Source organism: Falco rusticolus, chromosome 12 (assembly GCF_015220075.1).
Source record: "Falco rusticolus isolate bFalRus1 chromosome 12, bFalRus1.pri, whole genome shotgun sequence".
Lineage (NCBI taxonomy): Eukaryota > Metazoa > Chordata > Aves > Falconiformes > Falconidae > Falco > Falco rusticolus.
The window spans coordinates 22,217,756-22,242,881 of record NC_051198.1 but is presented as its reverse complement, the minus strand read 5'-3'; the positions used below and the strand labels follow the sequence as shown (position 1 = coordinate 22,242,881).

At 39.1% G+C, this 25,126-nt stretch overlaps 1 long non-coding RNA gene across 1 annotated transcript in view; it reads left to right on the top strand.

Moving 5' to 3' along the window:
* The window catches only part of LOC119156237, a 65,301-nt gene that overhangs the window by 37,428 nt on the left and 2,747 nt on the right, over positions 1 to 25,126 (top strand). The window contains exons 2-3 of the long non-coding RNA XR_005107028.1: positions 7,474 to 7,591; positions 20,848 to 20,969. This is a non-coding gene — a long non-coding RNA (uncharacterized LOC119156237). The remainder of the gene's footprint in view (positions 1 to 7,473; positions 7,592 to 20,847; positions 20,970 to 25,126) is intronic.

The following is a 25,126-nucleotide window of genomic DNA, read 5'->3' as shown; positions in this document are numbered from 1 at the left end:
CAACAACAGTGAAGCACCAGCTTACAATGTCTTTTATATTGTGAGAAAAATGCCTGGTTTTCACTGTTTGCAAAATATTTGCAGGGTGGTGTTCCTTGAAAATACATTTAGCCTTTGCTTCTCAGATTTATCATATGCTTAGTTATATGTATGATATCCTGGTAGATTCACAGTGGAGCTCTGATCTTTCTTCCCTATCCTAGCTCTGCTGGTTGGAGTTGGATTATAATGGGTGCTGCTTCAATCTCCTGTCAATCTTTACATAACATTTAAAATACATTTTCCTCTTGATGTGTATCACCTTATGTTTCTAGAGACCAAGTAGGGCTTTTCCTTGATAATTAATTGTTCTAAATGCCTAATGGGGTGAGCTATTGCTAGTAGGTGCTTGGAGAGAATTTTGGTGTTTGTGTTTAAATTTTTGCCTGCAATTTATCACATGTTGTAGTGAAGAGATCTGTGGTGCAATACTGTGGCGTGTTAACCTTACCTTTCCCTAATTCAAAGCATAAACTGTGTTGACCAAATCTAACATTTGTGCTCAGGGTGTTTGTTATCAGCTTTGCATTGTAAGTGACGGCAAGAAAAGTTAGTTGTATAAATAAGTGTCACTTTTAAGTACAGAACTAGATTCTCTATCTGCAGGGTTGGTACATTATTCATATGATGTTGTTTCCTTTTATAATATTTTTTTTTTAAATTATGCCTTTGTGAAGCCTCTAGGACCTAGAGTTTTAGGTATTCTAGGTATTCGCGACCTTCACTCATTTCGTAACAAAGAGCAACCTATGCCTTAGGTGGTACAGTTAATTAGTCAAAGGATAGCAAGAGAGGACACAAATGTTTGATAGAGCACGTAGTAAGGATTAGAACAACAGCAAAAAAAATCATGAGATGAGCTATTATTATTCCCCCAGTTGTTGGTTCCTGATTTCCATATGTTATATATATTTCTGTGTATTGTGTTTGAGGAAGTAGTCAGATGAAAGGTCACAACTGTTTTATGAAAGTGGGTGAATCATATACTGATGCACTATGTATAGGCAGTGTATGCTTAATGCATTTGGACTGTCCATTCCTTCATTAGCTTGCCATCTGTTCTACTGTGGGAACCTGACTTACAGGGGATGAATTGGGCAGAAAATTGGTTAAATAGCAATGTTGTTGCAATATAGCTTTATGGACTTGAATGGGAAATTATATAGGTCATGTAAATTGCATACTCATTACAAATTTAGGCCGCATCCCCAAAATCTGTGATAGGGAATTCAGATGAGTAGGTATTTGCTTGACAAATGCAGGGTGCAGGGAGCATGCCCATCGCTTTGGTCATGAGGTGGAGAATGTGCTCCCTTCACAGACCTTGTGATCATATGCAAGTGTCGTAGCTTAAGGACATGTTGCCTCCCCAGATGAACGTTAAAATACAGTGAAGTTGAGGTTGAGGGCAGGGTCTCTGGGATAGCTCAGGGGACCCAGAGCAGCCGTTTTGCTCTTGCTTTCCAATTATTGGCACTGGAGGTGGGAAAACTCCCACAGCTGGAGCTTGAGGAGGACCAAGAAGGAAAATCACGTGGCACAGATGAAAATGTGGAGTAAAATAATCACCAAAGATTGTAATCAGGATGGTGGAAGAGTCCAGGTTAGTTTTGTTTTTTTCTTTAAGGTTGTCCAGGGCAAAGTTGACACATTGTTAAATGCCACATCTGCTCAGTCATTTGGCTAATGTGCCTGCTTCTTTGTTACCACCAAATTATGTAACGTGGGATTTAGCCAGCCTCACATGCTTCACCACTGTGGTAGATCACTTGACAGTATGAGGAACATAATATGATAATTAGGGAATCTTGTCTTTCTTCTTCCCCCCCCCCCCCCCCCTTCCCGAATAGACAGTTTTAGCTTGTGGGAAGGTATCATGCTAGCAGTTCTGGGAAGCAACACTTTCTCTTTATCCTCTGAACAGAAACCATACCTACGGTTACACGGCAGATTTTTCTCATGCTGGCATGACTGTTCTCACATGGAAATGCAACCTTTAGGGCTGAAAAAGCAGATCAGGGCAGCCCATTGTTACTACACCTTCTTGCTAAGGCTAGCAAAACTTTAAAACAGAAGGATTCCCTGTAACTTCAGCCAGAGCAGACAAGAGTCCAGGTTATCAATACTGATGCAAACGTGAAGCCCCATCTGCTAAAGGTACTATCTTTTACTTGAGACAAGGAACATCATTCTCGTAAGTCATATAGTACGAAACTTTAAAACTGGCTAATACAGCCCCAGGCACAACTGTGATGTAGGAAGGGGTCTGCATGTGCATTAAGCAATCCCGTGGCTACATCACTACGGACTGAAGTAGGGGGAAACAGTCCTGTTAGCAATACTGGTAAATCTGCTGTAAAGTACGTGGAAACCCAATCCACATTTAGGATCCTGTCTAGGAAAGTACGACTGAACTTCTGTGTAGTACTCAGCAACTGAAAGCTAAGCAATTTCATTGATACATTTCTGGACTGAGGCCTTGGGTTTCTTCTAATGACAAGTATAATTGCAGCTTCTCTGCTCTGACCTTTAGTTGGCTTAATGTAGGCATCCAAGCTTGAAAGTTATACATTGTACAAAGGGAGTTCAAGTTTGGTTTTCTCTTACTACACCTACAAGTGGAATGCCAGTCTGATGTGCTCAGAAATGAAAATAAACACTGAGCAGAACAAGTAGAAGCACTGTTGGACACAAGGGTTCAGTATAACTTGGGCACCATAACTTCATTCTTATAATGCCATCTTGAAGATTTTTTTACAGCAGAAATAAATCTAAATAAATTATTTTTCAGCCTTTCCTCTTCACAAATTTCGTAACGTTTACAGTGCATGCCTTTGGAATTACCCTACAACATACTTACTGACTATTGCTTCATTCCAGCAGCCACTGTGTTTTCTGCAGTTAAAAGGAGGTTTTAAAACCTGATTTGGAATATGAACTAACAAAACTGGGAGAGAGAGAGAGCATCTTGTAAAGTGTCTGTAATTACTTACCTTCAAATATGAGGGCATTATCGAATACAGGATCTTAAAAGTGATTTTATTCCCTCTTGACAGGCATGGAGCTTATCTCTTTTTGAGATCAAAACTTATAATATTCAAGGGGAAAAAATCAGGACTACTGATTCCCCTTTAATTTGTTTTTACAATTATTTGTATAAATTCTCTTCTTCTGTGACCAGTTTAAGCTGTTTGTTTCATATGCAATTGTATCCAAGGGCAAGATGCAGCTGGGTTAAAGATACGTGTTTGTGTATGTGCTTGAATATTCCATTGTTAACTAGTGAGGTGGTTTCCTGGAATCAGGAGGTTTTACTGATGTCCTTTATTTTATGTAATTTGATGTTGAAGAAATTACATTGTATTTTAAAAGATAGTCAAGCATGTCAGCAATTCTGGAAAAAAAAAAGTAAGCGTAGGCTTCTTGGATATTTGAACAATTTGCACTAATGGGCAATACTAAATAGTCTGGGGGGGAACACATACAAAGAAGAAAAGGAGCTGAGTTTGGGAACTAAAACAGAAAAACCACAGAGTGAATAGGAAGCATATTTTGGATAAGAGTAAAGAAAAGCTGAGCAAGAGCTCTTGGGGCAGCACCCTGCTTGACCAGCTGGGGGCACTTCTGGCTATCTCGTTTGTTTAATTCTTGAACAGCTGGGAAAGATCTGACCCTGTAAAAGGGGCTTGTTAGTTTCATCTTGAAAGTATAGCTGGTAAATTGGAGAGGGAGGGGAGAAAAACCACGACTAAAGTCAGTTTTTGTTTCTGCCTTCTCTGTGGGAGGTTTCTACCCCTTCAGCTAGATTGCAAGTACTCAAATAGGTCGGGTACCTGCATTTGTCACAGCTGAGAGGCTGAAACTGCGGTGAGGAGCACAGCCTGGAAACAATGTCAGGTCTCCTAAAAATGGTCTGGCATTGATGAAAGTTTCTGTGCTCTCAGCGGCAGAGGTGCTACAGGAAAGTCTCAGTCCTCCCCTGGCTCCTTCCCCCTGTGCCCCCATTATGGCAAAGGCTAATCCAGCAACCTTTGCAGCTGTCCCATAACTGATGGGGTAGAAAGTCCAGTGAGCAAGGTGGAAGTGGGTAACAGGCATGAGAGGATGGAGGAATGCCTTGAAATTACAAATTAATACTAGTTATTAAAATGACCAGTTAAAAATAATTATTATTTGTAAGCTTGATAATAATTAAACCAGTTACTATCTGAGAGTTAAATCCTATACGAGTATCTTCTAACTGGAAAGACCACCTGAGTGTGTCTAGGTGCTCAGGTTAAAATGTTAAGAGCTGTATAGTTCAGCTGGTGCCGAAGCCAAATGTGCTTCAGCAGCGGTTAATGCTCAGGTTCTGCCTCCAGCAGAGCTCTGGTTTCCCAGACGCTTCTTTCTCACAGTAGTGTCATCCTCTTGCTGTTCATTCTTGCTTGCTGCCCACCTCTACCTACATAGCCGCTCATGTCAGTGTAATGGTTTGCATGACTGCGCAGTGAATTAGATCAGGAAACTAATTCCGTTTTTAAATATTTTTTTTTTTTTTTTGGGGGGGGGGGGGGGGGGGTAGGGGAGGGTTATTTTCTTCAATGCAGTTCAATGTGTGCCCGTACCAGCAGTTGTCCTGGCACAAATAAGGTTGTGGTGCACGGTGGGAGTAAGTGGGAGGGAACAAGGTCTTAAAGCCAGCACTGTTGCTGAAAGAGATGTTTGTGAAAATACACCTTGTTTTGGTGCAGAGCAGCAGGAAAGAGGGTGTAACTAACTCTTCCGGGAATTGCTGGGTTATGTGTGGTCATTTTGCTCAGAACAGAGACCTCACTCTGAGTGTCTGTGGACCCCCATTCAGATCCCTCTTTTCTGTAGCAGGCTGAAAGAAATCCCATTGCTTCTAAAGTCTGGAAGAGCATGCTGTGCGAGACTGGAATGATTGTAAATTTATTCCCTGATAGGAAGAAGAAAACCCAATCAACCTGAAATTTTCTGCATGATGCTGTTGTTCTTTGGTGCAGTCATCTCACTGGCCTTTTCTCCATTGTGCCCTGGGCACTGCTGCCTCAGGAGATGCTACAAGTGGCTCGTCATGCTGCACAGATATGCGTCCTTTCCAAGTATTCACCTCAAATCTGGCATTCCTTGTGCTGTAAGTCCCTCCTGGACTGCAGTGGCGGCACAGCCAGCCTGTTCACTCCTTTCCTGTGTATCTCGCAACTGCCCCTGAACTGTAGTTCCCTCAGGTACAGAGGTTCTTTGCCTTCCTTTTTCCAGGTGTAATATAGTAAGATTTTTGCTCTTTATCTGGTGCTTTCTACGTACAGTTCTCACAGCTAGGTAGGCACCTTCTCATATCTTACACAACAAAGTAGACAGAGTTGATTGTAGCAGCTTGACCAAGATCACAGCCTGGTCTCTCTCAGAGGGTGGAATAGTTAAGTAGTTACTGCCCAAGTCATCTGCATATCAACAACCGACCTCCTTCTGGCAACTTGATTCGCTTATTTTTGTGTGTGCATATTATGTTTCTATGGTATGTATTTTTCATTAATATGGCCTAATTGGGCCATTAAATAGTAAAAGCTAACCAAATTCTTCTGTATGTCTGCATGCATCTCTCAGTGCATACCTTGGGACCAGGCTCACGTGGATCACTTCTCTTGTTCCAATCCTAAGTTCTTCTTGTCCTGTTATTGCTAAAGTACACAGTGCTGTCCTGATGCAATGTATATACCTGCTAAAGCCCTTTGATATCGTGGGGCTCACTTACCTGGGCCTGAAGGGGCTCATCTCAGAGTCAGAAACTGAGAGGAGCCTATACATTGAAGTCAGGGGCTTGATTCAGAAACCTAAATGGGATAAGAGTTTTGTTGTATGACACAATGGGAAGATAATGGTGTTGAAGAATAAAGAACAATATCCCCTGACATTATCTTTGTTATATAAACTCGTTGATCCCATCAATTCTGTGCATAGTCTGTTAACAGGGCAGCTACTTGAAGCTTTTTTCCAGTTTTTACTCAGTTCTTGGTTGGGCAGCTTCCCCATCAGGATCGATGCCATTTTGCTTGAGTAAGAGGACCGGTAAAAAGGAGAAAGCATTTTGGAGTTTGTAGCGGTGTTAAGTCTGTAAAACTTCTTAAGCCCCAGCCAGCCGGAGAAGCTAAGACACCGAATCGGCTCTGCCAGGCACCTGCAAGCATGCTCACACCCAGGGTTGTCATTGCTGCGGTCCTGTGTATGTCCCCGTAAATCAGCAATGTGCCGGCTTTCTCTCCTCCTGGCTTTAGCGCTCGCCTGCAGGTCGTTCTGTTTCTGCGCGGGGGTGAAACCGTGTGTCTTCGGCGGCAAGTGCAGTTTCCCGGCGGTTGCGTTATGCTGCCCTCTAGTGGTAAGATACTCTGGTCGCAGCCTTCTCTCAAAAGCAGGGCGCTCTGCGGCGCCTCTCTCGCTGCCTCGTTCACACGTTAATGCTGTTCTGGAAGAACCGTCTTGCTTTGGAAAGGTTGTCTAAAAGTAACAAAAACACTTAGGAAGTTCTTAACAGAGGAACTTTGTAACAAAGTTGATGTGAACTGAGAATGGGACTTTGACAACATGATTCAGTTTCAGCTTTAGTTTTTAGGTTTCCGTTGGCTGCCTCAGCCATTCTTCTGTGGTGTTCTTTGAACTCAAATGGAAGAATATTTGTGGGAAAAGTACAAAATACCAAGTCAAGGGGTTTGAGTTATCACTCCACTTCAACTGTAAAGTGTTGGTGAAACTTTGGATGTCATTTTCCCCTACCATTTTCTGTGTGGAGAGTGGGGTGACAACAATAACTACTTCATCACGGTGTTTGAGGATTGTTGATGGAGACAAGGTCCTCAGTGCAAAGAATATGTAGTGTAAAAAACAGTAATACATGGCCTGTTTCAATAGGACTCGGGATCTTTGAGAGAATCCTGTCTCAGGAGTGGTATTTTTTCATAAGCTTGCAAAAAATCAGGGAGAGTTCTTACTATATGTAGATCATAATTTGTAGGTTTTTTGGTTTTCAGTGAATTCTTGCCTAGTATCACAGACTCTGAAGCAGATGGAGGCCAGGGGAAAAAACCCCACAACAACAACAATGAAAATGAAACAACCCCCCCCACCACCAGATTTAAGTTGTTTATTTTTCTTTTCTTTATTGTTCATGTAGGCATATTAGAATATGTTTTGTTAGCATGTTTAGACCTACAATGATTAAATCATTGATTAATTATGATTTAACCTCTAAATTAAAAAGAATAGGTAATTATTTTGAGATAACTAGAAAGTAATAATAATTTCAAGTTACTGTCTGGTATCCATCTAACTGTAATGATATACAGGTGAAAATTCCACCAATTATCCTGCTGATAATTAAAACCTCTTCTTCTAGCAGAAGAAAATTCACATGCATTTTTCTGTACTCTTCCACAGGCATAAGTATAGGAAGAAAGGAAGTTCATAATTAGCATCACCTCCAGCCAGTGTCGCTTTTTTCTGCCCATGCAGCAGTAATCTGGGGGACTTTAGATCTCCAGAGTACAGCAATTAGGTAAGACCTAATGGTTTTCATAAGTCCAGATTGATGAGAAGGTGTGTCTCCATTTTTGGAGGCCACTGTTCAGGACTTGGCAGATAGATGTATCCTCTACTTAGGTCATTCAAGTGAGGCAAGTGGACAGTTCATTTAACACTGATCAAAGCTAATTTGAGGGGTGGCAGATGTATGCTAGATGGGTTGTACCTCAGTGTGTTTTGAAGTGTTGCTCTAAAGGCATCAGTGAAGGATTTCCTGTGAAGGGAACAGCAGTAATGTAAGTTCCATGACTTGTCAGACAAACCACGTTCTGTGCCTGTGCCCTGTACCAAATTGCTATTTGCTTGGGTGCCTTGCTTTGTATGTAGTAGCTTTCTCACATGCGGGCTTTTAAGACACTGAAGTGTTGCTTTGTCTTTAATATATGTATGGTTCACCACCTCTATGGTCCACCACCACTTAAGGCCCTGAAGTTAGCTAACATTAGTTCAACTCAGCATCCCTCCCCCAAGTGGTCAAGGACCGGCGGTTGCTGACAACTGACTTGCTACTGCTAATGAGGGTTGAGATGAAGCTGTACCTCACAGATCAGTGCCATGGACCTCCATGTGCATAAATTAATTGTGGATAATTGTTTGATCACTTACAAACACAGGACATAATATTGAAACTAAATAGTCCTCACATACAGAGTCATCAGGGAGAATATAAACTCCTCAGTTAAGTGTTCTCGATTGCCTGGGGGGAGGCGGGATTTGCAGGTTAGGTGTGTGCTACCTGGGTACCAAGATAGATCCCTCAAGTGAGACAAAATGAACAACTCTGCCTTACAGCAAGTACAAGATACATCATGGTTTAAAAAAGGTTTCAAACTGAAAAATAGGTCTACTGCAACATCTAATAATTCTCCAAATGTTATCTACTCTGCCTGGCTTAGATACCTCCCTTAAAAACACTAGAAGAGGAGCAATGCTTTGATAAAATATTTAAAGAACTAGATCCTCATCCAAAGATTATTGGCAAAGAGGCTTCTTTTGATTTTCAGAACCTGAGAACCTGATTTCAGCTTTTGATTTCTATTGGGACAGCCCTGTTGTTTCAGCGGAGTCTGTCTGGCTTTCCAGTGACATCACACCTGGTTTGAAATCATAAGGGAAAGCTGTTCGCCCGTTTTTCAGTCACAGTAGGGTCTATCCAGAAGTCTATGAATATATAGATTTATGGTCTTTCTGAAAGTAGTTCTAATTATGTTAGCAATTGATATCAACCCCTGTGGGCATTCGGTAGTCAAGAAATCTTTTATGTTATTTCATTCAATTAAAGTTGATATTAAAGGTATACTAAACAATTCTTAGTAAGCAGTGGGAAGTGCCGCCTTGTGGACATTTCTTCTTTTACTTTCTCTCTTTTTTGTTTGTTTTTTTTTGTTTGTGGGGTTTATTTGGTTAGTTGGGTTGGGTTGGGTTTTTGGGGTAGTGTTTTTGTAGCAGCACGGTTGAAAAAACATTGCAAGGAAGTGCACAGTAGAGTGAAATATTTTGTCAGAGAGCACAGTACAAGACTTAAACCTTCTGTTTTTTTGGTGTGTTTTGTTGGGCTTTTTTTGTGGTTTTTTTTTTTAATATTAGGAATAACTATTGCAGCTTGATACATTGTTTGGCTTATGTGTGATGGATTTTCCATACATGTGTGGTAAGAAAGGAACAAATTCCTTCTCAGACTGGGTATGTAATTTTTTTTCATAAGTAGCATAGCCTGCTAGTTTTGGGTCATCACATGATACTATCTGTTTTTACTCTATTGGCTGCATAGTTTTCTCTTTAGAAGCTGGGAAATTTGCTTATAGCCCTTAACTGTATCCCTAACACCTCATCCTACATTGTTTTAAGTGAAGTCAGCAACTGGCTGCCTTCAATTCTTCACTAAGTATAGAAAAATTAACCCATTCCTTACTCTCTTACAAGAACTTTTCCTACAGATCTTTCAAATTTTTAAGGGTCAAGCCCATTAAAAAATGAATTATTTACTATGTAGCAGTGACAAAGTTGATTTCTGCAGATGAATTACTTCTAAATTAATATTACTTATACTCTGTCAAAAAGTTTCCTTCTATTTATTCATCCTCTCTTCAGATTTTTGAGTTTATATGCCCTTTTGTGCTGATTTATGTTTCCAGATGTGCTGTCTTTCTATATACAAGAAGTAATTTAGATGTGACAGTAAAGACAGAGAATTTCTTTATAACAAACACTGTAGATACTACTAATTAATACTTTTAATAATCTGTTTCTCCCTGCTTAAACCACATAATACCAGGATTTACCACTGATTCTCTGGAATTTTATATCAGTAGTGACCGGGAAGTCTATTTACTATGCAAATAAAAATAAGTAGTACAAATAGTGTTAAGGTTAGGGAAAATATTTGACTAGAAGATAGTAGATGTGAAAAGTACATGTCTGAATAGCAAGCAATTAGAATGGGTTGACACAAACCGTTATAGCTCCATGGAAGTTAATAAACCTATACCAATTTATATGAATCAATAGTAAAAATAATGAAGTTAAGAATAAAAAGGGGGAACTACGGATGGGACTTGGAACACGCAATGATGAAGTTGCAGGAAAAGCACACAGCAGAGATGACAGCAGTGCTTCAGCCACTGGAATATTTTTTTCTTTGGTTCTGTATGTCAGGTAGTTGGCTCATAAATGTTTTTTTATACGTGGAAGAATGTGGACTAGGTAAGAATGTAGTTGAGTTTGTCTCTAGCTTAAAAAATACACTTAAATGGTCCAGCCGCTGGATGTCTCTCTTGTTCTGCTTACATGAATGGGGACTGGCCTTTCAGAGTGAAAAACCTGCATCTGGGGAAGATAAATGGGTCAGTATGGAAAGCCAGCTGCCCAGTGCTGCCCAGCTGACTGAAACGATATGACACCAGTCCAACTGTCAACACGATAGACTATAAGTATGAGATGTAAGCAAGATTAACAATTGAGAAATGCATTCTTCTTCCATTACAAAAGCATTTCTTACCAGCGCCATTCTTCTCAGTTGTGCTCTGCACATCTGTATTAAATAACCTGCTGCCAATAATTGAATATTATTTAAGAAAATAAGTTACAAATCAGTAGTGCCTTTCTCAATAATTACAGTATGTAAGCAAATACGATATTAGGCTGGATAGTGGAAATGCACCAGGTGAATTTTCTTTTTCCCTGCCAGGGGTTTCTGGCTCAGGTCAGTTGCAGTTGGTAATAACTTAAGCTAGACAAGAACCCGATTTCCCTTTTCTAGAAGAGTCTGCACCTTCTATTTATTTCTCTGCTCTCAAACAGAATTGAGAGACACGCATTTAGAACTTCCCAGGAAATCCTGTTCTGGAAAAGTAAACATTAGGAGAGACCTGTGTGAGCTGAGGGCACAGAACCAGGTACTTTGTTTTGCTCAGCTGCATTGCTTAAGCAATGGAAATCTTTCTGCAAGCAAATTATCAGCTCTTGTTTGTTTGAGGCATCAAAAATAAATGAATGCAGGAGAATGCTTAAGAAATCCTTTTGTGGTTAAGAACTTTGAGGTCTCTGACTTGTGTAGAGTTTTGTACTGCTTTGTAGCACACATTTCAGTGATGTGAAATACAGGGGAGAACAGAGTGAAGCCTCAGGCACTGATTTCAGAACCTGTGAAGGTGCGTGCTGAGAGTTTAGGGTTTCAGCAGTTTAGCTAGGATAATAGGGTTAGGAAGGCACGTAATAGAGATCTTTAAGTTTCATGGTAATGTGATGACTAGGTAATTTTTTCCATTCTTCAATTCTCCACGCTATTTTCAGGAAGAGTTTCATGTGTATATTGTGAGATAGTATGTTTCCTTATATTCATCCTATTTATTTGTTTAATTCTTTAAGTTAAAAACCAACTTAGATTACAAATTCTGAATGCTAGTAGTCTGCTATCTTTCAGAATTTTGCGGGATTTTTTTTTTCTGTATCTCTCAGTATATACGAAAGAAGTTACGTAACTTTCACTGTAATGGTGGGCCAATATTTGAGCTCATTTAGTTTATTTCTGTCCAGAATGTTAATGTGAAGTGATACATTTTTGTGTACATTCTTCATAATCAGAGTGGGATTAAACTGAGGTCCTGTTTCCCTGAATGTAGCAGGAAAAAAAGACAATAGGAAACAGCTTCTTTGGCAGTAACTCAAGTCTCTTTCCAATCAGTGCTGCACTCAGAAAACTCTTGCTCCCTGTTTTTCTCCCTTGATGGGGATTCAGGATCATTCTACAAAGTATTTCACTGTTTTAAGGGTTTTTTTGCCTGCATCTGTAACATTTCTGACTAGGTCACTTAGACCATTTTGCAAAATTTAGGTATACCTTTGTGTTCGCATCCACATGGCTCAGATCTTTTTTTTTGCCTGGCTTGTGACTGGTGCTTGGGAGGTTATCTGTTTGTCTGCATCTTCTGTTTGCCCACAGTTACATTTTAGAACCATTTTCCTCTCTAGGACTGCAAACTGGTTTCATTCTGCTCATGTTTCCTGTCGGTTTTCTCTGTAGCCATTAAGGAAAACAGGCAGGGAAAGTATGCCTCCTGCTTCTTTGTAAAGGGTGGGGGTTTGAGCCAACCTATTAATGTGTTTTGAAATGTGCTGTTACCAATTCTTTTGAGCTTCACTTCTTTTTAAAGGACCTGAATGGCATTTGGTTGTCCAAGAAGTTTTGCTCTCTCTTATCTTGGACAGTGAAATTTAAAGAACATCAGAAGTGTTGCCTAACAGTCTAAACTAAGCCTTAAACAAGGGGATGTGCTTATTGCCATGTTTTTGAAGTCCAGGGCAAACAAACCTGCATTTTGCTATACTGAATATTTTAAGGCCTCTACTCCTTCTGGATTTTAGCTTTTCCAGGTTAGTATTGGGAAAGATCTTTGCCTAATCCTGATTATAAAAACAATAATGAGAAGTGGTTATTTAGTGCAAGAGCCAGATTGTATGGTTGTTATCTTTGACTAGCAGTGAAACCCCTGGAGAGTTATTTAATTTTGTAAATTAGCATGCAGTTAGAAAAGGAGTTTCACTTTTAGTATTTTAGGGGATATTTGGATTTTTTTTTACCAGCAAAATCAAGAATAAGCATCATCACAAAGTACGGTTTCTTTATAAGCTTTCAGCTAGATTTAGTGATTGCTTCAAAGTTCATTATTAATTATCCTATATTGTGCCTTGCAACAATATTTGTCCCAGTGTTGTCAGAGCTCCCTGTAGTGTGGAACTATTAAAACTCTGCAAAAGGACACATGGAGGGAAAAAGGGATAATAATGTACGCAGATGAGTGCGGTACAGAGCTCTGAAGATCCAGTGTATTTTTAGTCAAAAGCAAATGGCTGTCTAATTCAGGAATTATGGAAGAAGAGTGGATCTGTAATTATGTTCATAATTAGAGAGGTCCTTTTTTGGCGTTTAATCCAAATAATGTAAAATGTTGGTTTCTGAGCACCATAGAAAACATCAAAGCCGATAATGTAGGAGGTTGTTGTGGTCCAGGGAAAGGAGGGGGGACTGAATTCTATAGCAGTGAAAATCAGCATTGCTCAGTTGGAGCTCTTTATTGTTATTGATGTACACTAGTTGAAAATTGGTTTATGACTTCAAGTTGCATAGAAACAAAGTAAACCAAAGGAACTGTTATGAAAGCATCCATCTAGGAAAACATTGGGGGAAGAAAAATACAGTGAAAACAGCACTCGTTCTAAATTAAATTTCTCTTAAATTTAATAAAGTTTCCTAGTGGGGAGTTCCTGGAAAATGTGGACTGAAATGTGAAGCAAACTTTGATTGCTCTTTTAGCTGCCTTGACAGTGTATTTACAAGAACTAAATTTCTTTTTTTTTTTTCCCCTTTATTTCTAAAGAAGCTTTCTAGAGAAAAATACCCATGCCTCATAACCTCCTTAAGAAACATTTGCTATGATTGTTTCCAAAGGAACAGCTTAATAGTTCCATAAATATCAAAGTTAATAGGCCTCTAAAAAGAAGGAAAATTGCCTGTAGGTGATTTCTACTTCTGCAGAAATAGTTTGTCTAAACTTTCTCTCAAGGCCTGTTACCTATTACTGCATACTTTGCTGTCCTGTTTTTAGCTGGTTTAAATCAACATGGGTAGAGCAATACTTAAATAAAATGTACTTGAGGGTAAAACACGGTCTAACAAATAATATAAAAAATAAACAATATTAAGCATAGCTTGTGACTATAAGGAGATCAGAAACAGTCTAATGGTGACACACTTTTTTTTGAAAATGCAAGAGCTGTGCCATATCACCATAAAGCCATACTTACAGCTTTGAAGGAAAGATAAAATCTTTTTAAAAGTGTCTTCCAGAAAAGAGTCTGAGAAAAAAATTGGGTTTTTTTTCTTGTATTGAGTTGCTGTTCGGTAGGAAGTAGGAGCTGCTTCTCTCTCTCTCTTTTTTTTTTTTTTTTTTTTTTTAACAGCCCTTTCCCCCTTGATTTTAATTTTAATGGTGTTAAGGCACCTAAAATTCTTGATAAGCAGCTTTTACTACTAGATATAAAATGATTATTTTCTGTGTAAACTTGGTAATGTGTGTAAGTCTCATAATGATCATACTTAGAAATCAAGAGCTCTTGCCTCCCCTTAGAGGTGCAGGAAAACCCAGCTGCTGGCAAATTAATTTATATTGTGCTTTACTGACCTTCCATGTAATATTGTGTTGTACTGGGGGTACTTATCATTATTAGACAGCTCACAGAATCATGCTTATGAAAAGACATGGGAAGTATGAGAAGAGATTGCTAGAAAATTGGGTCTTCCTGTTAGGGTTTCATAACAGGCTTTGAGCCCTGGTGGACTTGCAGCTGCTGGAGCCTTAAACCAGTCTAAATGCAGTAGAGCTGATTTTACAGAAGGCAGCAGGAGACTGAAACAAGGCTGAGCAGTGCTGGTTTGTGACAAGGGAACGATCTGAAGGCTGCTGGTACGCTCCCCATTGTGGCTGAGCTGGTTCCACCCAGGAAGGTGAACTGTGATATTGTGTGGGATTATCTGCATCCCCTTCGGGGTGCCCATTATATGGAAACTAAGAGGCCCTTGCCCTACTCTTCTTTATTGTTTCTGGTTTTGCTAATTTCATATTATGTGTAGACAGCTGTTTATTATGTTAGATATTTGTATTTCACATTCCTCAAGTCTCCTAAATTCTTTGTCAGTGGGGAAGAAACATTCATGAAGTTTATCCACTGGCAAGTTTTAGAAGTCTAAAGTTTTACGTAGGAGCTTTTATCAAAATCTTTTTTTTTTTGAAAGCTAATTCTAGAAGTGTATTGTTACTAGTGACACCGCTGTAAGACTGGGTCCCTCTGGAAAGTGTATGCCTCCTTAGAAAAGATGATTAAATCTGGTAGTCTTGATTTAAGAGTGAGCTGTTAATCCCTCAGCTGCTGTTTTTTTAACAAATCCATCCCTGATGCTCCATTGCAGGTTGTAGTGTACAATAAGGAAAAACATTTTTTCTCTTTCAGGCAACAAGTAAGCCTCTCCCCTTTCCCTCTGTTCAACTGCAGTTGAACAAAAAGCATCGTAGAAACACAGAGGTAGAAACAGAATTCAACTTGTATTTCTTATAATCACTAGGTACCATATAAAATAAAACTTAATCCACAACACTTTTGTCTTTAAAATGTGTGTATCTTCTTTCCCGACTATCCTATTCTGAAAGAATGAGGCAGGAATGAACCACGCAGTTAGGCTGGCTCTGGTCTTCTCTTGCTCTGCTGTGGCTGTAGCATCAAAATTTCTATTACCTCTCTCTCGCTTGATCTTGGGGGTCCTTCTCTACTCTTACTCGCCTTCTTCCACTGATCACTCCGTCCTCCTTGTGCCACTCTTCCCTTTTCTTGATTCTTCAACAGCATTTCAGTTTGCTCCACATTGGCAGGCCTGGACCTAGTGTATATTTTGCTCTGTCTGATGGGGGAAGTTGAAATTTAGCATCCCTTGGATTTTTCCGGGTGTTGTGTAATTGAATTGTCCAGAGTGTTAATCATCATTTGATTATTCTGACATTCTTGATGAAAAAGTAAGTACATTAAAATCATAATGTAATTACCGAATTTGCTTATAGCATGAATGTATTTCTTCTCAGTGACACTGAAATTATTTACTACTCCAAATATTTGTATATTTTTTTGACAGATATGCAGTGGGCTATGAGTAATTTTAAGGTGGCACAGTTTACTCCATGCAGCTTAAAAGGAAGGATTTCCCCCCCCCCCCTTTTGACCCATCACATTTTATTATTAATGGACATATTTGAATTGTCAGCTTTCCCAAAGCCTTGGTGTATGGGCTGGAATGATCAGATTAATTGTTTAAGCATGTCGTTGCTAACTAGGAGTACTGAACACACCCTTGTTCTTGCTTTATCTTTTCTGTAGCAGTTCTTCTGTTTGTTTCATTGTTTATTTTTTTATTCATCCTGTTAGTTGAAACATAAGAATTTCAAGCCAAAATTCCATACCCTGTAATGTGGGCATGCAGGCTTCCAGGAACTGTGTGGGCTAGGAAGAGACTTTTGACATTGGAGGCAGGATGCTAAGGCAGCTCAGCTGGCAGGTTAATGATGATTGTCATGAATATTACATGATAGAACCAAACCAAAACTCCCAGAGAGACACTTATGCACAAATCTTACATAGCAACACAACCAGCTCAGACAGCTGGTTCTCTCTAGGCTTTCTTGAAAGAAGACAGTGCTGAGGCATATTAGGATGAGTGTTATAAACCGGAAAGCCAATTTGTGATGCACTGTTTGAAAGTTAGAGGTCTTAATGATTTATAGCTTGAAGCAGAAATGCGTTTTCTGAAGTAGATAAATAACAGGTAAATTACATCTGTGCTCCTCACTTGTATTGTTTCAGAATATTCTTGAGCTTTGTGCTTGCTAAAAATGTGTACAAGGGGTGAGCCTTACTGTTACAGCTCATACCAGCTCTCTGGTGTGCAGCTATAGTCCCACTTCTTCCTCTGAAGTTCCTCTAATCCCTTCTTTGCTTTTTTTTCCTCTCTCAAAAGGCCACATTGCAGGGCACGAAATAATAAACTGCAGTTGGGTTTGTTTCTTTTTTGTGATTTGGCCCCAGACAGGATAAGAACTTGCTGTTTGCAGAGCTGCTCCTTCAGCTCCAGTTGTGCAAAGCTAGCTCCTGCTACATGGGAAAATTGCTCCAGCACATGCAAAAAAATTAAAATTCAGGAAGCTTGGACATAACTTTTTGAAGTAACGCCAACATAGATCTGGGATGATTTCCTTAAAGCACTGCAGTCATGCTCAGTTTCTAAAAGGATATCTAAATGTGAGACATGCTGTATGGCCTAGAGAGTAATTTTTGTTACGCTTCATAAATTGGGGTCAGATTCTGGCACATAACTTCCTTGACTTTTCTGGTTATGTACATTTATACTGACTTAATATGTGGTTCGGTGACTTTCAGACACCGAAAGGAATGAGCTGAAATAACAGAGTAGGTTTTCTCAGATAACTGCATGTAGGCATGATCCATTTTGTGGTGTTATTCTGAGTATAAAAAGATAAAGTAAATTAAACTATTTTTAGGTGCTATGAGTCAGTCTAAATGAGTTGGTGGAAAAATATAAATGAAAGGACGGTCCAGTCAGAGGAAGTTATGGAGAGTAATGCTTTTATATAAACATTCTGCAGAATTCATTTGCCTTTCCAAACCCTGTCTGTAAATCAAGAAGTGCTTTCCAGTGGCTCATGGTGTCATATGGCGCTAGCTGTCTTTGTTTTCAGTTCAATTGCATTAAAAACAGAATATATGTTTTTTAAAGTAGAATTTGAAAAGTATTCATCTAAATAATTGATGTGGTTATTCCAGTGATATTACATGACTATGAATAGTGTGCACAATCAGAAATAGGAAGTGGCCAGCAGGTTCCCAGCTGTGAAGAAAACAGTTCAGTGAGATGATTTTTCAGCTAGTATCAGGACAACCCCTGATTTATTTCTGTTGTTAAATCAAACAGCCTAGCGGAATGTGCATAATTTTTTTAAGGGTAACATAAACCAGATACGTTTAAAAGACTTAGTTTGACCAGCTTGTATTTGTGGTTTTCACAGTACCATGAGGAATTTACATGCATACTCGCTGACAGGGCTTGCAGTAAGTTGAGCTACAGTATTGTGGAATAGTAGTTTGTAACTATTTCCCTATGTATTTAAGTTTCCCATAAATATATATTACTCTGTGAAGCAAGTACAGCTAACAGAATTATTCAGATAAAGTCTTGCTTAAGATTTTACTCTTTTTCAAGCTGAAAAGCTCCTTTAGGTGCTTAGGGAAGTTCAGGTTAATGTGTCTGCAAAGGCTACAACAGTTGTTCTGGGATTAGAGGGTCATTTCTTCCTTACTTGGAATAGCTGTTTTCTCAGAAACTAGCTAAGCGTAGTGGATGAAAAGTTTACCTCGAGCTTCCAGCAGCCCCCTCATTCTGCACATTTTGAATGTATCATTACAACTCGTGACGTTGTTGGGAAACACCTTTTATACAATGTCTTCAAGTGGCTGAGCCAGAAATACTGTTGGGGTCATCATGGTTTCTACCAGTATTTCAAAAAATAAATGACCAATGGACATATAGGCAAATTCCAAGCGATGGCAGGCTTGGATGGACATGGGTAAGATATGGGCACTTCAGCTGAAAGATGAAACACCACAAAGCGATACCTCTTTGGAGCAAGGAAAAGCTAGAGCTTCAGAAGGTAGCATTCTTGGTATTACAGCCATCTTAGGGTCCCACCAGGGCAGTGAACATTACTGTCTTCAAATGGCTTAAAGTCCCAATAGGGATGAAAGACAAAGGGAATTCAAAGGAAGCATCGGCTCATTTAACAGCCAGGAAACTTAGCATTAAGGACTGCAAAGTTGTAGTGGAGCTGAGAATTGCACCTTCGTTTCTGTGTCCCTGGTCAGCTCTTCAGCAGCAAAACTCCAACCCTCTTTCTTAAACTAGAATGGGCATCGTTTAAAGACAAAATGAGAAAAATTGCTAAGTTAGGGACTGAAGAGCAGCAGCGTGATTTTCTATGAATCCAGGCACCTGCAAGGTATCAAAGCCAAAGGCATCAGTATTTTTGGGAAGTGAGACTGAAGGTGTCAAGAAAGGAGCCAGCAGTCACAAACTGTTTAGTTCATGCTGATTTTCCCAGAACTGTAGCCAAGGAGGATGTCACACTTTTCTGTTCTCAAGTTCAACCTTATCTCTGAGTGCATCTGCAAGTTTCATCTCTTTGGAAACCATGCTCTCCCGTAAGTTATTTATAATCTCCTGCTGCTTCTCGTAAGTAGTATTTCGCTCACCTTCCTTCTCTCTGCCTTGGGTGGTTATATTCCACTGCTAGGCTGCTGCTTTGCACATAATCCTTTCAGCAGCCTGTTTTCTTCCAGCTCCAAGACATCCTAAACTCAGAGGAGATCATTCAGAGAAATGGGAAGGAAGTATTTACTCTTGGCAGCAGCAGTTTAGGACATATGTAATATTTAATGTGTAGAATCATAGAGGCTCAGCACATACTCAAACTTCCCTACTAAGCGTAGTGTTCTTAAGATCCTTTCAGCTTTACTAAAATTGATAGGTTGGTCTTTTGCATGTTAATACTGAGAGCTTTTCAGATATCCCTACAAGCTGCCATCATCATTTCATTTCTGTCTACCATTTTTGTTGTGTCAGATCAAAACTGCAGGGCATTATCTCTGCCCTGTACGTGGAATAGAAAATGTTTTGGAAAGACTGTAGGACTGTTGCCTTTGTCTAAATTGCTAGACCTGTCTGCGGTGTATCTCAGACACACATGTATGTTTGTCTTTCTGTAACATGAAAATACATCACAAATGCCTTGAAATTCCTACTGTCAAAAAGTATTGCATAACTATTTTAAAATACAGAGCATGCTTAAACAATAAATAAGGAAAAAACAGTGATATTCTTGAGATACTTTGACGCATAATGTAGGACACAGACATGTTACCTAAGAATTTAAACATGTCATCCTTTCAGTTAACACTTTTGCCCTAAGTATACTTAGATCTAATGCACAGCTGCACAGTTCTGCAGTTCAGAAGGAACACTTTGCTTTTTGTGGAGCATGATTTATTCTTTTTAATGAGCTTTTACCTTGCTCAAACATAAAAATTAATAAAGGGTTAAAGGTAACGAATAAATTTGAGTTACCTGGGCTTCATCTGAGATCATTATCAAAACAGCACTGCAATGTAAAAGAAATGGTATGTAGCCGCAGCCTCCAACAAGAAGAGTAGCCTCCTAGGATACTCTTGATTTGCCACAGCTATTTTGAACCAGTTATCGGTTTAATCTGTAAAGTTATCCTGCAGGCAGTTAATTGCTTGGTAACGAAGCTCTGCATATACAACACAGCTGGTGTTAGTACCTCTGCAAAGGAGCACAGAACAAGGCACAGGGAATTTTCACTTCCATTATCATCTATCTGCCCAAACTGGCTGGAACAACTGCTACCTGTAAGTTTTGGGTTTTTTTCTTCTTTCAAAGATTCTGTCATCTACAGAAGAAGGGTGCAAGGCTTTGAGTTCAGCTCTGCATTCAAACGTTCCTACAACTTTAGGCCTCTTTGGATTCAGTTCATGCATTTGATTCTTTGTAATCGGTCTAAATCTCTAATCTCTAAAGCCCAAGCAGACATGCCAAGAAGTGGACTCAGATTTTCACAATGCAAGGGTTAGATCCAAGCCTCTGCTCTATCTGCTGCTTTTGCACAATATGAGACAGCTTTCAGCAAAATCTGGAAGGTAAAACAATAGACATTGGGACATTGATTCTTTTCCTTTTTCAGAGAGGTTTCTTTAAGTTGAGGAAGATTATGTCATGTTTTCATTTTTCTCGGATGGCTTATCTCCAAGATGGCTTGCACCCAGATTCTTCTAAACATTTCAGTTCTCAGAAGGATAATGGCTCATGTCAGAAGGATAAAGGCTCATGTCAAAAAGTACTGCAGAATACTGTAATCTGAACATTCATTCACAGTGCAGAATTTCTGATGGCAACAACTACAAATAACCTATGGAAACAGTAATAGGAATTGTTTATTCAAGAATACTTCCTGTGGCTCTGGAGTTCATCCAGGTGCACAAGCTTTGTTTTTCACAGAATGTTAACCTCTGTTCCTGTTACTTTGGATTTCTTGTCAACAGATAACCCAAGCCAAGAAGATCTAAGCGTAAGTTTTGTAAACAAGTAAATTAGGACTCACACCTCTACTGAACGGGAAGAAAAAACCTGAAAAAGAAGGCATCATGTAAAGACCAACAGATGGGTAAGGGTACAAGTTTACATTGCTCATTGACCATATCTGTCAGAAGCAAAAATAGGAAGCACTGTCTGTTATCAGACCTGCATGCACTGCTCTGCCAAATTACCTTACCAGTATGAGTTGTCCCAATAGCACACTAAGATACATTCTCGTTTCTCATCTGTTCTGTTTTGAGGATTAGGAGTTTTTTTGGTCATGCCAAAATCAAAATCATGCCTATGCTATTAGAGTACTCCTGGCAGTGATGTGCACCTATCACACACATAGTTCTTTGGGACTCTGATTGAATAGAGAGAAAAAAGACCCCACCTTTTGATACAGCACTGATTTTTCTGTCAAAGCAGTCAAGACACATTCTATGTTATCACTATCTGAATCAGCATTTGCAGATAGGGCTCTGAGTGAAGTAATTATTACAAATCTGGAAGTTAAGCGGTTTTTTGTTTTAATCAAAGCATTCACAGACAAGATGGATTTTCTTTGAAAACAGCCATTCTGTACACCATGTAAACAGCTTTCATGTATAGGCTCATGTGTGTTTTACTTTATCTGAATATTGTTTATGGTGCATTTGTCATGAAGTTGCATGGCTTGTGTATTGTTTCCTGTATAGACAGAAAAGCATTAAGCAAAAGCATAAATGGATAATGGATAACAAAGTGTATGATTTTCATCACTTACGTCAGTTTTGGGATTTCAGGATACCACTGAGAATATCCGGTGTTCATCTGAAAATACCCAAATACTAATCAGAGCTACTTAACACATCTCACTGATGTGCAGCTGAATCTACTGAATGGCAGCTTTTTCCACTCACAAAAAGCAGTCAGAAGTGGGGTTTTTTTTACTTTTTTTTTCCTGTCGTTTTAACCAGATCAGCTGAAAAATTAGTGTTGGACTTTTCATATCTCTTCCATTTTCTCTTGAGCAGATGCAAATTACATTGAACATGTTTCAGATAAGTATATTTAGCTATAGAAGAGACAGAATATATTTGTAAAAGTCAGCTAAACCATTTTTTTTCTTGCTTTCCTGCACCATCAATTGAGTTTTACATGTTCTTTGGAGTCTTGCAAGGGAAAACTGCAGCAATTAAATGCCTTTCCAAACTATCATTTGTTGAATATATAGCCCAATTGTGGTTTTGAAACAAAAGTTAAAGTGATTTACAAACTGTGTTAAGACTTCTCCCATTCCAGAACACTGCACCTAAATTGATAAGCATCCTCTTTCAATTTTTACGGAAATGTGAAAGTCTGGCAAGTGTGACAAGTGCAGTCTGAAACATGATCCTACACAGACTCCTGTTATGAATTCACAGCAGGTATCATCAGACCACCAAAAGTACTAGCCTAGACTGCAGTTCTCAAAGAGGCACGACGCCTTTTCTGCATAAGAAAACTAATACAGAAACTTAAATCAACAAAACACTTGTATTTTGGCAAAAGGCCACAATAAGAATGGTGTCCATATACACACTGCAGTTAGGAAAGAAATATCCTCATTTTAAGTCTAATCCTAAATTCTTGGAAAAATCTCAGCCACTCAGTCTGCAGGATTCACAGTCCCTGCATTCTGACAGGTGGTCTTGTTTAGGTTAGGATGCAATAGGTAGTAACTGTGACTAACAGCTGCTAACACACCTTATACGTTCTTAGTAGGATTTCGCTTAACTACGTCTCTACAACTGTAAAAATAAAGATAGTATTTTGATTGGCATTTCATAAGTCCTTTAATGAATTTTGGTGGTTTGTATTATTAGTCCTATTGATCCCATTCTTAATCAGAGAAGTCCTTCTTAAAGTATGGAAGACAGACTCTATCCTGTCACAAAATTTAGTTACACGTATTAGTATCAAAGTCAGTGACTACTGAAAAGTGCCAGGTGGGAAACACCAACTTGGGTTATGCATCTTCTAAGCGATGAGCCCACCTGATAATTCTTAACATTTGAAGAGAAAACTATTATTAAATACCAAAGTAAAGTAATTCTTGCTGCAGCAATTCACTAAAACCTCAGACCTTGCAAACACCCATGTTAAGTTAGAAAGATACAGATTAAAAGCAGCACAGCAAAAATAATAACATTCGCAATGTTATCTGGAAGCAGCAAGTAAATTGAAAAGAAATTCTTCACTCTCCAAAGGAGGTACGGAGTAGTAGGAAGGCTACAATAGGGCTTTACACAGCTTGCTTGGTTTTGGTGCAATTTATAGATAGTGAGGGCACCTGTTTTACTGGAATAATACAGAGGTCAGGGAAATGCAGCTGACTGGAAAAACAAGGATAGCATACAATTTGCTTGTTTGGAGTGCAATGTATAGATAGTGGGGACACCTGTCTGGAATAGTACAGAGGTCAGGGAAATGCAACTTACTGAACAAAGCCACCATAGCAGACAGTTTGCTTTTAAGCAAAATAAATTTCAGGCTGTTGGCAAGTAACAGCCTTAGACATAAAATAGTGTCATTAAATTAACACTAAAAGAAATACTGTGGTACTCTCAATTTTTAAAAAGTAGTCAGTGAAAACTTTTTAAGAATGATATGCCCACGTGAAGTCTTATTATCGTAACACTGTTCTATTGAGTGAGAACCTCAACTGAAATAGCCTAGAAAGAGATTAAATGTGAGTCCTTCAGTTCCCAAACTGAAATAAAAACAAAAAGGAAATGTTTGGGATTCTAAAATGCACTCAGTTGTGATAAACTTGTCTTTCATAACAGAAAGGAAGCACTGGAGCATGCCTCTTCTGTTCACAGGCACAAGTGAGGGCAGGTTGGATTTACAAGGCTCACACTGCAAGAGTGGGGTTTCTATCACCATTTCCTGTTGCAACAGGAGGGCTTCTTCACTGAAACTAACCTGAAATTTAGTACAGAGAAACAGTTACCTGCTTTGAGATCAGCAAAGGTGACCTTCATAGTGCAAACAGGAAAACCAGGGAGAGAATAGTAACACTAAACTACTCAGCAGTGATGAGTTACAATCCAGCTACAAGGTTTTGGAAATGCAGCTGCAGATGCTGATCCCAGATGAAGCCAAGACTATTACAATAATCACAGTAGCACAGCTACTGAAGTTGCCCTGTAAGGAAGCATGCAAGGAAGGGGAGAGAAGGGGAAAAAACAGTAGGCATTGGAAAAGTAGTTGTGAAATGTTGGCAAAAGAACAACCACTGTTACCACCCAACCCACATGCATTCCCATAAAGATGGCAGGTAGGCAGATTACCATACCCCTGGGCAGGCAGCTTCAAGCAGACAACTCCTAGCTGCTGTTGGTATCTAATCAACAGGTCAGCAGTAATAATAAAACCCAAAAAATAATTCTCTGAAGCAATATTATTTTCTTAGATGCTAAATTTTTTATTCCACCCCATAGCATCATTCAGCAGGGGGGTGGGGCATGGAGTCCCTCCTGCAAATTAAGAGGTCTAATCGCAAGACACAGAACAAGTTTAGAATAAAACCTGTAACATTGTGAAAGAAAGGATAAATAAATAGAAGCAGGTTTTCCAGGTATTCAACTGACAGGCAGCTGTCTCCTGACAAGCATAAAGTGGAGATTCAGCTAATAAAAAAAAAAAATAAATAATCTCTTTCCTTCAAACAAAGTGGCCAAAATGCTGAAGAAACAGGACAAAATACAGATTTGTACTTTTATTGTATCTGTATTATTAATACAGAACTGGGAGCAGCTGCTCAGTTTCTACGCATTAATTCAATCTGTCACAGTGGCAGATAAATCCACATACGTTACAATTTACATCGTACTTAAGGCAGTGGAAGTCTGTGGTTAGCAGCAGTTTGTATAGCACATGCCTTTACGGTCCTCTTGTTGCTGAAAGACTGCCAGAGAAACCCAGTAAAGGGGGTCTGCTTTCACCCTACTGGACCTGCAGTTTTACATTAGGTTAAAAAAATTGGAACATATTAATGCACGCTTCATTGCAACAGCAATGGTGAAGCCAGAGTAAAAACAAAGAAAAACTACAGAAATTAAAAATGAGAGCTAAAATTGTCAATATACAGATGCTAACTATCTACAGGATACTAAAGTACTATAATAAACTTGTGATGTAAGAGCATGTAGTAAACCGAGTTATCTTTTCCTCTTTTTGTCAGAGAAAAAGTGGGGGAAGCTAGAAGGAAATCATCAT